The following is a 15,326-nucleotide window of genomic DNA, read 5'->3' on the forward strand; positions in this document are numbered from 1 at the left end:
GCCTACCGGATTGAAGTGCATGAGTTAAAAGAAACAGTGTTGATTTTCGCTGTAAATATTTGATACTGCACGCAGAGCTATGTGGGTGGGAATTATTTTTGTTGTTGTTTAAGATATAAATTCAGTACTTCTTACTATACATCAGTGCCTTCTATATTATTTGCTACATAGTAGTTTATTACTGTGAGAAAATGAGCCTTTTCAAGAAAAATTTGAACTTAGTTTTGAAGTTAAAAAAGCCTATTATGTCGGGTAACGTATTGTTACGTCTCTGTTCGTTAGCTAATTGTCCGTATAATTTGTTTCCGAAGAAACTTTAGCGATACAAGTCCTTTCTTAAATAAAACTGGTTTATTCTTTCTAAATACAACTTTGCAATACACTTAATTTCCACAGTCACGCTATAACAAACGCTCTAACTCACAACGAACGACTCACGTGCTCGACTCAATCGTCAATCTCTGTCTGCAGTTCAATTACATTACATTGTTCCCGTTACTTCTTACCGGTCGTATATATACAAGAATACCGCATATCTAGTAACCTCTCGAGGCTTCAGGAAGGGAGTGAACGTTCGAGAATACGACGTGTTACTAGAGTCACGTGACCCCCGCTGTCGTAACAGTATTTACTCTATGGTTTGTTTGCTCTCCACGCTTTATGGCAAGCTTGTTGTAAACACATTATCAAGGATTGTAGTTAAAATCATTTTTTAAATTGTAAGGATAACCACTTGGTGATGCTGGTTTTGTTTTATTAACATCAGTCGAATGCGTGTTTCTATTATATACAAGGGTTAGAATTTTGTTCAATGGTTGTTCAAATCATCAATGATAAATACTTTAAAATTTTAGTTGAGAAATATCTGGTAAAAAGTCACTGGAATATAAGACCATTAGATATATTCGTGTCAATAGTTTAATAGAGGATACAAAGCAACAGAAGAGCCAATCCTCAAAATCTTGATGTGTTTTCCTATAAACTTTGATAATGATTAAGTTATCCAGCACCATTTGGAATAATCAAAATACATTTAAAATTTAAACAACATTTAGATTATAAATAAAAACTAAACTTGTTAATGTAAAAATCTATCTATATTATGTTAAATATATATAATATCGTAGAAAAAAAGCAAGATTAGTAAGAAAAATAAAACTACCGGTAGTTCATTTTCATTGCCCCCATTCTTTCCACGAATTTCCCCTTTGCCCGCTTTTCTCAAAACATTATATGGGGAGTTGTTTCTCGTTAGCCCCACTGTGAATTTCACTACGAAGCCACAAATGTTTTATTTGAATTCAGAAAATTCAATGCAAACACTGTTACAAAAACGAACAAGTCATTATCGGATCCAGATAAAGCTCGCATTGAACACAACTATTAACTAATATCATAATTCTATAATTAATTTTCAAAAATATCAGCCAGTTGAGTAAAAAAAAAAGTCGATTGATAACCTATATACATTTTTCTTTTCCAGAGAACTACTGTAATTGTTTACATTTCAACTACGATAATTGACGTTATTGGATGTGACAAAAAAAAATTAAAACAGGAATTAAGTTGCAATAGATCATGTTCTAAGTTCTTATGTTCAACATAGAAGTGCATTATGTATGTATTTTCGCCAACAGATATCGAATGTTTGTACTTTAGAACACACTAACAGATAGAAGTTAAACATGTATTAGGTTAGAACCTTCTTGCATATTATATAGGTAAGTTCTTTCTTCATTTCAAGAAAAATACATTATTTTTCACAAATGATACCATATCAATGTAAACTATACAAAAGTAAGCGAGAAATAATCCCCAAACTTTATAATTATCAGCTTATCTGACAAGAGAAATGTCGTTATATACTGGTACGCTGCACATTTTATTTTCATCGAGAAATCGTTATTAAACTTGCATGCACAATTGATTCCATATAAGAATAAATTACTTACGCGACCCTCGCTCTTCCAGTAAATAAAAAACCCATATTCGTCCACCTTGAAGAAGGCATTCGGCTCGTACATGACTTGTTCTTTCTCCTAAGAAAAAGCAAACATCAGTTATTAATTAATGACAGAGTGAGCAGTTCGTCAAGCACAGGCTAACCGATAGAAAAGTACACTGTTACATAATAAGAAAAAAATATTAAAATTGATCTTGGAGGTGTGGCTGATAATACAAATGATTACCTTACTGCAACGATGAGATGTCGATCACTCTCTCCGCTGTCTTCTCCGGAAGAAGTGATGTGAGGAAAGTATACCTGAATGTGCCAGTAGCCCGTACAGCTCCCGAACAAGGCACACACTAACACGCGGGTGTTTTTCCAGTGTCAAAATGCTATATATCTAACTTGGAATATAACGTTTGAATAATTGATAAAATTATTTTTGTCAGTTTAAAGCATGGTTTGGATGTAAACTCAAGTTTGTTTGTTTTTTCAGATTAACAACGAACCCTTTTTATTCAAAGAAAACGACTGGATTTTATTTTTGTTACACACACAGAGACAGAAGACTGTAGTAACAGAAAATGTGACTGTTTATGAGTAGCAAAATAAAGGGGATGTAGTCGCCTACAGATTTTTTAAGTCAGTGTAATTACTAAAAGATGAACTTCTTTGGATTAACATTGAAGTTCATTAGATATCAGTATCAATAATTGTCATGCGCAAAGCTACACAAATGGGCTATCTGTGCTGTGCCCATCGCGGGTATTGAAACCATATTTTTAACGTTATAAGCCCTCAGATTTATTGCTGAGTCATCGGGGTTGGGAAGTAACAAATTGAAGTCACACGTATATACACACACACACGCTACTTCAATACGATACTATAATTGATATTATCAATTATAACCTTTGTAACTTTTAACTTCTCAAAGTCCATGTCCCTCTTCTATTCCGTCTCTTGAGTTACTGCTTTATTTATTTTTTGTTTAATCTACCATTAGTTTGTACTTCTACCACTCATTTAGGCAACGAAATTTAGAACACAATTTTAAAGTTTACGAGAAAAGTGAATATTTTTATTTCGCTGGCTTTTTTTTTTGCTCTTCAGTTCTTGCTATTCCTTACAGTATTTTTTTTTTAAATAGAACGTATCTGCGTTTTTCACAGAAGTGAAAGGCTTGAAAAAAAGTGTTTTGCTACATATTTCTTTCTGCTTTAAATGAGGGCACGCAACTGGTTTTAGTGACAAGTTGAGGATTTTTCATTAATGGAAGCTTCGAAAGACGGCTGCTCTGTATACATTGCAGACATTTTCTTAATGTCGGAACGTTCTGTGTATTTTAGTCCCTACAGTAACGTCAGTACACGCTCTCATTTTAGACAGAGCTGTGTGTGAAAATGATAGACTATGTTTTAATGATGAAAACATTTGGTAAGGTTTTGTTTGGTTGTTCGTTTTAAAGTTTTCGCGCACAGTTACACAAAGGACTGTCTACGCATAGTCATCTTTAATTTTAGATTGAGAGATTAGCGAAAAAAGCAGCTAGCAAAAAAAAAAACACCAACCGCCAACTCTTGGACTCATCTTGTCCAACCAAATAGTAGTATTTAACTGTCACTGTTAAAGCACACACTCGGCCCCAATATGAGGCGCGTATTTTTGCGGCAACGGAACGCGACTCATAGATCATCGGAATCACAGTCCGAGCGCGCTAACAACTAGGCTACGCCCGGTTGGAAATTTGGACATTCTACTAGAGTTAATATCTAAGCAGTATGCTGCAATATCCTTACAAGTGAATGCATTAGTTCAAAATTTACCATCATATGCTACTGCCAAAATCATAATCCAGCCAAAACTCGTCACATTAAATTCTGACACTTCATCCACAAAATATTTCCATCAGGAATATAAGGGACTCAAAGTTGTTTATAAAAAAGTTGGTTTAATACCCTCTTCAAAAAAGTTTGTTTGTTTGTTTTGGATTTCGCGCAAAGCTACACGAGGGCTATCTGCGCTAGCCGTCCCTAATTTAGCAGTGTAAGACTAGAGGGAAGGCAGCTAGTCATCACCACCCACCGCCAACTCATGGGCTACTCTTTTACCAACGAATAGTGGGATTGACCGTCACATTATAACGCCCCCACAGCTGAAAGGGCGAGCATGTTTGGTGTGACGGGGATTCGATCTCGCGACCCACAGATTGCGAGTCGAGCGCCCTAACCACCTGGCCATGCCGGGCCCTTCAAAAAAAAGCAACTGATGAAAGTGCATACTTGAGAAAACGAACAGAAGTTTTATCATGTTTGATATTATTGATACTTCAGTACTCGTATGATACGCAACACCTCGTTTACCTGAAACTGGTTTCTTTTCTATATTATACTCTTTCAATGTAAAATTCCTAAACACGTTTAACATAAACGTTCCATTTCTCTGATATACATATCTAACTACCTGTTTAATTCGAATTTTACCTTCTTCGTGTAAAATTCATGTTATTCTTTCGTATTTGAAAATATTATAACTTCTAAAAGAGATTAAAATTCGTGATACATATGTATTGTACTGGTTTTACATGAAACAGTAAATTATGTACATATTTAAAACTAATGAATTTAGAACATACACATATTAACAGTTTTTTAAGGAAAAAACAAATTCTGTATTAGTGATGGTGATTTAAATGTACAACATTTTAAAGTTTTTACTTTGGATAATTAGGCTGATTGTCTCAAATTAAACAGATTCGGTCGTTTATTTTATACATAAATAACTCAAACTAAACAGATCTGGTAGTTTATTTTATACATAAATAACTCAAACTAAACAGATCTGGTCGTTAATTGTAAACATAAATAACTCAAACTCAACAGATCTGGTAGTTTTTTATACATAAATAACGCAAACGCAATAGATCTAGTCGTGTATTTTATATATAGATATCTCAATCTCAATAGATTTGGTCGCTTATTTTATATATAAATAATTTTGTTCAGCCATTTTTCCATGACAGCTCAGTCTAAGTTTTGATTTAAGAATACGCGCTTTATAAGAGAAAAGATAATGATAAGCGACGACTGTCCGTACATAAATGCGAGAATGAAAATCCGGAGTAAAATAATAATATCATAAACATGATATAATGTCAGAGTAACTCGTACCTCCTCCCAACGATCGAACAAGCAACCCTTCAATAACGGTTCTGGAACCTCCCTCAGCCAATTAAAGTCGTAAGCTTTGGTCATGATGTTCCGAGCTCTTGGAACGCGAGCACCAGATGTTTCGATAGATCAATAAACTGGACAGCACGTCGCAGGTGAGTAGCTCCTGAAGTGGGATAAACTGCAGTTGGAGAAAAAGAAAATAGCTATAACAAATTTGTTAGCATCATCCACGTTGTGTACTGAAGTTATTAAATACAATAAAGTCTCATGTTAAAATGTTACTTGCATGAATTATTTTAATCCCTGATATATCAATAATATCTTAAATTATTCGAATCCCTGATATATCAATAATATCTTAAATTATTCTAATCCCTGATATATCAATAATATCTTAAATTATTCTAATCTCTGATATATTAATAATATCTTAAATTATTCTAATCCCTGATATATCGATAATATCTTAAATTATTCTAATCCCTGATATATCAATAATATCTTAAATTATTCTAATCCTTGATATATCAATAATATCTTAAATTATTCTAATCTCTGATATATTAATAATATCTTAAATTATTCTAATCCCTGATATATCGATAATATCTTAAATTATTCTAATCCCTGATATATCAATAATATCTAAACGTACAAGATAAAAAATGGTTTGCTGGTAACTGTCAAGTAGCACACTTTATCCTAACATTTAAGGTCGTATGTACCCTTATAGTTGTGTTGAGTATGCCGTTTCCTTTTAATTCAGGCTTAATTACAAATATAGTTTCATAGGAAAATCGACTTTTATCTTTTACATGTGTATTTAAACTTGGATAATTTTTTTGTGAATCATAAAATTCTGAAAAATATTACATGCCTTAACTGCAATTTTTACTAAATGTACCTCCTTAAGAGTACAGAAAAATTTTGAATTATTGTTCTGTACTGTTTTTGTATGGGCGTCCGTATGACAAAGTGATATCAAAGCTATACCTAGGAAAACGCAAAATTGATAATCCAGGGGGAAAGTGCCTCATTGCTCCCCCACTCCCTTGTGGATGCTCATGAATACAAGTTTCATTTTCCGTTATTAGTAGCATCATAGCTATTAACCAGAGTTGATGCATCGTACACACTATTAGTTCGAAGAGCTGCAGCTTACTAGCGCCCTTACTGACTGCAGAGTTTACATATCACAGTTCCAGTCCTTTTTCTCGTAATTATAAACTACGAATACTGACCAACCAGGTTTACATGACAAAATGTCGCACTCTCCTAAATCATTCCAGAATGAAGAAGTCAAACCATCTTTGTAATTGAAGAGCTTCAGGCCTTCACAACGGAACAGTTGATGATCTGTAAACCTCACAGTTCAACAAAATCGGCTTTATGTTCTGAAGACCTACTATGATATCAAAAGCTTTGTATTCTGGTGGTGTACTCAAAGATAATGTGCCATTTACAATTATTCGTTACTGACATGAATAACAGTCTTATTAGCCTCCATAAGACGTCTCATTTGAAACTGCCTCTCCTTGTATGTCATCTCTACGTACTGAATATACCATCGTTTTGCGCTTGCTTTGTAATAATGCTGAAGTTATGATTTTTAATTTCAGACACTGTATTATATTAAGATAATTTATTTTGATTCTTTATTTATTAAGCTAAACTCTATAAAGTCTATTTTTAAACCCAAATCCAGATAAACGTGTTTGTGGGTTGAAATCATAGCTTTAAATAATATATATTTTTAGCAATACACTACTGCTCAGCAGTGAAAACAGTTTTACATCCTGTATTTTAAAGTTTAATTATATTTTTCATGTTGTTTGATTTTGTGAAGTTCTGGACAAAACTTACTCAATAAAAATTTAGTATATTAGTTGAAAAAATACATTTTTTTATTAGCTTTGAAAACTGTGAATAAAAATAAATTTATTTTTGTTACATTTCAAAAGGTATCAGTAATTCATCACTTACTTCTTTCTCTGTAATGTAACTCCAGTATCTAACGAAGAAAAGTACGCAGCTTCAATTTTTATTAACCAAATATATGGGAACATTAGTTGAGGTGATACAAAGAGCTTATCTATCTATTTTTCTTTCGTGTTTTTTTTTTCATCACAGTGTAACTATTTTAAAGATGGATTTCAATTTATTATACGTGTGGGTAATAAAACTGTTTACAATCATATCGTGTAATCAGTCGTCTATACATAAGTTTAACTTCACAAATCAGTCAATTCATGTTTTAAGCAACCTTTATTTCCGTGATTTGTTTAATGGAGGTAGCCTTGTTTCTCCGAACGGTGGCCGAAGGCCGCCTGGAGGGGGTCACCTGTTTTAACCACTCGCACCCACTATACAGTAATGTGTTGTCTGTCAATCAGTCAGTAGACACTAAAATGATGTCACATGACGCTAAAATGACGCTTAACGTTCCAATTTGTACCGTCGTGACGTCAGTAAAACGAGTGCATGCCATGAATCACGAGAAGAATTATGCATTCTGTAGGCTACAGCACAGCATGACATATGAACTTCAAAAGTAAGAAATAAAAATATTTGTTACTCTAAATTTGGTTTTATTTACTCTTGAAACAGAACATTTTCGGGGACCCTGCGGAAGTACATTTATAGTTGTATGTTCATTAGTTATCTAAAAGGATGAATATCAAAAAATGCGGAATGTTTATCAAACTACGCTTGGCATATCGTTGTTAGGCGACTCTGGTAACATTTCCAGAAAACAGGATCATTGGATCATTATCAATAATCTCCGACTTTTATATCACACACACACACACACACACACACACACACATATATATATATATATATATATTGTTTGTTTTTTTACGAAGTAAAAGCTACTAGAAAGAGAAGTGTGACATAAACAAAATCTCACTAGTTTTAGCTTGGGTAAAAATATACATTAATTTCCCATGAACTTAAAAAAACATAATAAATGTACCAAATCTCAAAGAACACCGAACAGCCCCAATAACACGTCTAGATACGATATTGTTGTTACTAGTTTTAGCATTTTCGCAGTCTTCGGTGCTAGATTTGATTACTTTAACGTCAATGTATGTTCATCAGTATAGTGTGGTGCATACTTAACATTAATAAGCGCAAACTCATGCCTTCCAAATGTCCATAACCACTTCACTTATCGCTTCGCTAACAAGCGTTGTTTTATAAATATATGGATTGAATAGTTATTAAGGAAAATCTCGTTGTTGGTCTATTCTATCATTGATGGCATGCTGTAAAACATGTGCTAGAATTACTAAGCGACCACTTGTCAGCTTGCATCATGGCCCTTCTATTGACGTAATTATCAACTCCTGATCAAAGAAAACAATTTACATAGATCAGAACTAAAACTAACCCAGTAATTAATGGAGCTGGTTTAATACACCTTTCTAAGTATGTGTATGCAAAGTCATAAATCAAAACCTTATACCGAATGGAATGCAACGGTTCATCAGTTGGGCCGTCATTCCAACGACAACAAAACCATTCAACGGCGGATTCTATTATTGCATCTATTCCATTCTATAATTCCCTCATATATCGATTATGATAATGCATAATACACATAATGAAATTCGTATAGTCGCTACTGAACTGGCTTATTTTTTCTTATAGCTCTCTCTCTTCTTTTTGCATATTCTTTGTTTTCGGTTGTCTGTTAGGAGATTATTCATCGTATAGTCAGACTAATATAACCGTTCTTAAGACACAATAAATTTCACAACATTTCCAGTCCACATTTTTGTGAGGTAATCACAAAAATGTGGACTGAAACTACTGCAAAAAGAACCCACGTGGTACGTTAATTTCCACTATAGTGGTTCTATCAGTTGGGAATTCGTAACATAGGATTATCCACTAATTGACCTTTTTTCAATCTCAACAGTCAAACACGTGATTATACTATGAAATCTATTAAGGATGGCAGGACAATTAGATCCATTCATTTCGGTTATCTCTAATTAAATTTACGAAGGATCCGAAGGTGTATTTTTTAACTTCAATGTTTTTGATCACTTGTTTTTCTAGCAGTTTATATTTGTAAAACAACGTCTCTAGCATTTCCCCCATGCGTTTTTGCTTTTGCAAATGCTTAGAATAACTTTATAGTTATTACAGTTTTTATTTCTAAATTCCACAGTCAAAGTAATTATAAAATTCACTAGGATTGGGTTTTAGAAAAAAATGTAGAAAAAACAGTATTAGTTGACCTTCTATAGAGCCCACCGTGTTTCAACTTGAAGTTATTCTTTCATAAATATGCGGTTATTCTAACCATACTCTAGTTACTAAAATATATTACATGTTTTTCATGCTATTTTCCGATAAGTTTCCAAAGTTATTATCAGTTAATAAAGATTAAGTTCTATGTATCAACAAGCTTCTCCATCTTTCAGTTGCAACATCTTAAAAAAGTGTCAATCATGCAGAAGATGTTTTCAATTTGGTTACACTTTTTGTTCATTAGATAGGTCTCCCTAGTCAACAGTTAGATGCTCCCCCCCCCCATCCATTTTGATTTCAGACCTGCCTTCGTGACGCATCTCGTCTCAGTTAATAACTTCAGATTTTGTTTTGGTGAAAAAGGTAATCCTCATCTTTTGGAGACATAAATAACATGAATTACCATAACTGATTAGGAATTTCAAATTTCCCAAATAATAAATTAGAATGTAGTTGTGGAGTTTGAAGGTTAAAGTTAAAGTAAGATATAAACAAGATTATTAAAAATTGTTAATTTAAAAAGGAAGAATAGGGCTCTTCAAAAAATACAGGAACAAGATAAGTATTTTAAAGTGAAAATGCAATCGCCAAAAAAGTACACAAACAAGCTTAAGGTTTAAAACATAGCGTTGACATCATTTTATCAAGCTAGAAATCCATATTTTAAACATGTACATAGCTATGTATGTAGTAGAGTATGAGGCTCCATATAAACCACAGATTACATTAAAACGATTGGGTGTCAACGGTTATACAGCCACTGTAATTTGTTAGGTAGTTAAAGTTAAACTACCCTACACAGTGCGCAATGATGCGTTTATTAACACTGCCCAGGTATTATTACAATACTCACAACCATTTTTACTGTAGGCTGGTGGAACAATACTATATAATAATAAAAATGAACAAATTGGCGATCCAACTTATGAACCACCACCGTGGTTCATGCAACTAATTGTCACATTCTGCTTGCTGCAATGAAAGGCAATAAAATGGAAATTGTCAATGTGTTAATGCTTGACAAATGTAATAATATTTCATCAGAATATAAGCAAAACCGGTCACTGAATACCTTAACATCTAGCACTTGGTGTATGTGGGAATTATTTAATATCTCTGCCCGGAGGTGCAGGGCATGTGTATCTGTATCATTACTGTATCGGCATATATCTGTGTATACAAGATAACTCGAAAACTTTTTAAACTGATTTTTGATAGAATTTCGTACAAAAGTTGAGTGTTCCCAAAAGACTAATTGATTAACTTTTGGTGATTTTATGTCAAAGGTCACGGTCACATTCAAGGCCAAACAATTTCGTTGTAATGGAAACCAAATGATATTTTGAAAAATCGGAAAATCGGTCAAAACTAGAAAGTAAATTGAGGTAGAAAGAGGATCTTGGCATCTAGACAAAAATTCTTGATGGTAAGGAATTTAGGCACACTATGAGGTATCCTCCGTGTAAGAAATGCCTCTTCACAAGTACATTGTGATTCTAAACAGAGTCGTTACAATAAAAAAAAAGCTTTTCTTATGCCACACGTGAGTCCAGAATTCATGAAGTTCAAATTAAAAAGAATAATCTCACCGTAATCAAATATGCCAATGTAGTTTGACAACAGGAACTTCAAAACATAAAAAGTCATTAACTTCTATCGAAATATTGTCTTTTTCGTTAAGCGTCAACGTATTGCAAAAAATACATTATGAAGGGGTAGAATGTGTCTGCTTTCGGTATGAGCAATTATTGATTGGTTACGAAGGTAACAAGTAATCTGTTGCCCAAAATCACAAGTCGCTAATTGTTTTATTCTAACCGCTTTCTCCTTTCTTTTGTTTTCAGTTTTACTGAAACCTGATTAATTAGCGCTGTCATATAGCATCTTTAGCCTACATCACCAAGCCTACATGTAAATCTGAAAGTTTAACATTCAATTGAAGATTCTGCTCTCATTTTAAGAATGAATAATAAATCAGTAAGATTTAGACATTGCTTGATTTTCAAAATATAACAGCCCATCATCATGTGATTATATCAACAAACGTATAAAGTATACACCTGTCTAACTTTAGCATAAAATTTGCCTAGAATGCTGGCTTGATTTCCGTCGTTGTTTGAACATTAAGCCTAAATGAATCAGCATGTTTTCACTATGTTGCAAAAAACTGTCATTTGGAATGTTCTGCTGCGACGCCATGCATACATGGCAACGGCTTTATAAAAACAATATTGATGTGATTTGTTGCCCGGCTTTCAAGGCAACATTGAAAATGTCTCATACTACGTAATACGCTCTCGGCCAATCACGGCAAAGAATTCATGATAGGAGATAAAATAATAATCATTGTGACACACAAGGATGAAATTATAACATCCAAAGGAATCATAACAGGTAAAGTATAAAAATTGTAAACCATAAAGTTATTTGGAAATTCATGAAGCATTAGATATATCAGTGTTTAAGTTGAAATGCACCTTACAAATGTTGATATTATTGTAATGTCTGCTTGAATAGCCTTCCAATTATTTCTTGTTTTATCTGTACAAAATAACAGATTTAAAAGTACGATTGTTGTACGCTTTAGTAATTTTTTATGTGGCTATTTTAAGCATTAAACAAAGTTGTTCGGAAATTTAAATGATGATGTATTTTTTACAATCCAGGCAAACAATACTGAAATGCTTAAAAGTATAAGATGTAAGTATCTACTAAGTTTGGTTTGGTTGTTTCATAGCACAACCACATTAGGCTATCTGCTGTGTTCACCGCGGGGAATTGAACCACGGATTTCTGCGTTGTAAGTCTGTAGATTTACAGCTGTCCCATCGGGGGACAGTATCTACTACGACCCAGCTTTAAGCAGTAACAACCCACCTAACGTAGTTTTCAGGTTATGTATTTATATTGTGCTGAGATGATCAAGTACCCCTTTTTAAAGAAACTACAAGGTTTCCTCCTTTTTTTCTGTTTATCATGCTTCTATTTACACAGTACATATGATTATATTTTAAAACTGATACATTAAAAAAAAAAAAAACAGAACTGTGGGTACGGAGGGCAGACGTAAAGATGGTTAAACGACAATATGTTCCTAACGGCGACTGTTCTCACTCACAGCAATCGTTGACATCTACGGTTTAGGCGGCTTTAACCAAGAAGTAGGTAGCAGTCTTCTTCGTGCTTACGTAATTAAATGTGATACTTCAACATACCCTACTTTGTATGTAACTACAAGCTTCGTTCTAGTAAACCGAACATCAGCCGAGTCGTGAAACAGCGCGTTCCACCAAAAATACACTTCCCTGTGAAGAGTAAAGTGTAGAAAGCAGTTTCAGAGGCGGCGAATTATATGAAAAATATACAACAGTTACTGTGCCATGTCTGCAAGTGGCCGGATTGAACCGGCTGGAAAATTCTTAGCATTAAAATGTTATTCTTGGCCACTGTTATCGTAGGTGGGATGAACATTTTACTTAAGCTTCACAGAATTATACCGTGATGGTAATATATTCCTGAAACGTTTAAATTTAGTATCAACTGCACGACAAGTTCCAGTAGATCTTGAACATCAATATAAACGCCAAGGTTGCTTTTTCTTTTTGCTGCTTTTGAATATTATCACATCCACAGGTCTAGATATGAGGGTAATTGTTAATTGTGACAAATAAGTAGGATGGACTAGCTGAAAAGAAGTCAAGCTCAATTGAGGCAATCTTATAGTGTGTAGAGTAAATGAAGAAAAACGTCTTTAAACAATGCTACATATAATTTTCTTTCCAAAACTGAAAAAAAAGTTACGCAAGTTAAAAACCGAGTTTGTCAATTTTTAACGTTAGCAAGGAACTCCAATAAGAAAATAAATTATTTTAATCAATATATCGTTTTATGTAGCACTTAATAAATACATTGTGCTCTCCTAACTCTCAAAAACATACCGAAAAACCTTAAATTTTTGCATTGACCTATGAAACAATAAAATATTAGTAGGACTACAAATTATGTGTGGTTTTTAGGGTGGAGGGTTGAGAGATGGTATTATATTGGGGGGAGGGGGGAATGTGCCTATAAGAGAATTATAATTAATCACATTGTTGTTTTGTACTGTTATTTAAATTTAAATTCAGCAGCTTAAATTTATAATATTTTTCAAAGTATTAGAATCAAATCATGCATAAAAAGTCCAAACTAAGCCAATACGTTTCTAAGCCCATGAATCTTTGGATAACTTTGTTTGTTCTTAAATGCGAAGATGCACAATGGACTTTCTGTGCCATACTCATCGCAGGGATCGACGAGCTCTATATTTTACCACTAAGCCATTGGGTGGCATCACTGGTATGTGAAAAAGATGTTTTTCAAGATATGCTCTAAATTACTCTTTTTCCATTTTCAGGTAGCATGGGCAACTTCTTCAACTCTAACACTAACAGTTCGCCATTTAACTTTCAAGCAAATAATACTGATTAGCGAATTGTTATTTTTTTGTTTTGTGACTAAGAATGCAATAATGTTTTAAGCGTTGAAACTCTGACAAGAAAATAAATAGTGAGCATTTTCAGTGTGAAGGTACAAAATAAGCCTATTATAATTATTTTTGTGGAAAACTGAGTGAGTGTACATTCACAGAATACTCAGGTAAACCTTTTAAGGTTTGTGCTGTAACATGGTATAAGGGAGTTATTAAAGTGAAGCAAAGAAATAATCAGATGATATAAAACACGAAGCGAATGCCAACTAACATCTAACGTTAGAGAAAGCTACGTAGGCTTCAGTTTGACAAAAATTTTCAGATTTGTTCGCTACCTTTCCTAGTTCTATGGCTTACAGAGTACAGACGAATAAAGAAGTATACGGAAAAATCATTACTCACACTACAATGGATTTTTGTCGGACAACCAAGTAGTTTCTCTTCTACCGAAAAGGTTACCAATTATTTGTGAAATCAAAAGTGAAGAAGACGTTTCTGAGATCCACTGTAACCATATCTAAGAGTATGAATTGTTGCTAAAGGTCGACATGACGCCTGGAGAGGAGCGAGCTCGTGAAGACGGCTCGCTCAAGTAATGGCGTGCGATCGAGCTGCGCAGATTTTTCGCGCATGTAACCAAGCGATTTTTATCAGTGTTCTCTTTACGAATATTATAGTTTGCTTCATTAAACGTGAGTGTTTCGTGTTTCTCTGTGGATTATGTAAAATAAGAAGTATTCCTCTCTGTTTTTCTTTTCAGTAAGCAGAAACAAACAGGTGTAATTTTTAAATTATAAATAATATGTAATTTTATGAAAAACCGTTCATTTAATTTGTCGCTGGAAAAAAAAAAAAAGGGGTATTCCACTGGCAAGAGAGTCTAGCAAAATATGACTTTACAATATATATTAAGTCAAAGAGCCCACATCCACCAAGTGGTTTCTCGAAGTCTGAGGGCCCACACAGCTAGAAACCAGGTTTTGATACTCGTGGTGGGTACAGCACAAACAACTTATGGTGTAGCTTTGTGCTTGATAACAAACAAACAGACAATAAATAAAAACATAGATTTATTTATACTAATGTATTTTTGACGCCAGGCTCTCATACTGTGCAAAACATAAATGCTTTGTTAGTTATGTATAAAAAGCCTTAATATATATATACATATTCAATATTTCTATGAACTTTATAGTAACTACTTCATGTACATTGTTCCACTATACAAAAGCTGAGTAACATATTAAAATGATTCTGGAGCCCCACAACATCGTTACAGTCCATGTCGCCATGTGTGGTCATGTTTTACCTGCATCTTTACAATATTCCTTCAGCGTAGTTTCCATTGCCAAAGGTTCCATCGTAAGGCTGTCATGTTTACATCAAATCCCTCCTCCCTGTGGGCTTTCCATAATCCATCTACTGCATAAGAACGATGATTTCCTAGTACCCATTTCAACACAGAAGT

General features: G+C 33.7%; 1 long non-coding RNA gene across 1 annotated transcript; it reads right to left on the bottom strand.

Annotated features, from left to right (window-relative positions):
- Window positions 1-1,956: 1,956 nt before the first annotated feature.
- LOC111087747 lies at window positions 1,957-14,458 on the bottom strand. The gene is made up of 3 exons (XR_002612400.1): window positions 14,261-14,458; window positions 5,119-5,299; window positions 1,957-2,039 (listed from the first exon to the last, which is right to left on the bottom strand). It is a non-coding gene; the product is annotated as an uncharacterized LOC111087747 (long non-coding RNA).
- Between the last annotated feature and the right edge of the window lie 868 nt (window positions 14,459-15,326).

Source organism: Limulus polyphemus, unplaced genomic scaffold (assembly GCF_000517525.1).
Source record: "Limulus polyphemus unplaced genomic scaffold, Limulus_polyphemus-2.1.2 Scaffold2577, whole genome shotgun sequence".
NCBI classification, from domain to species: Eukaryota; Metazoa; Arthropoda; class Merostomata; order Xiphosura; family Limulidae; genus Limulus; species Limulus polyphemus.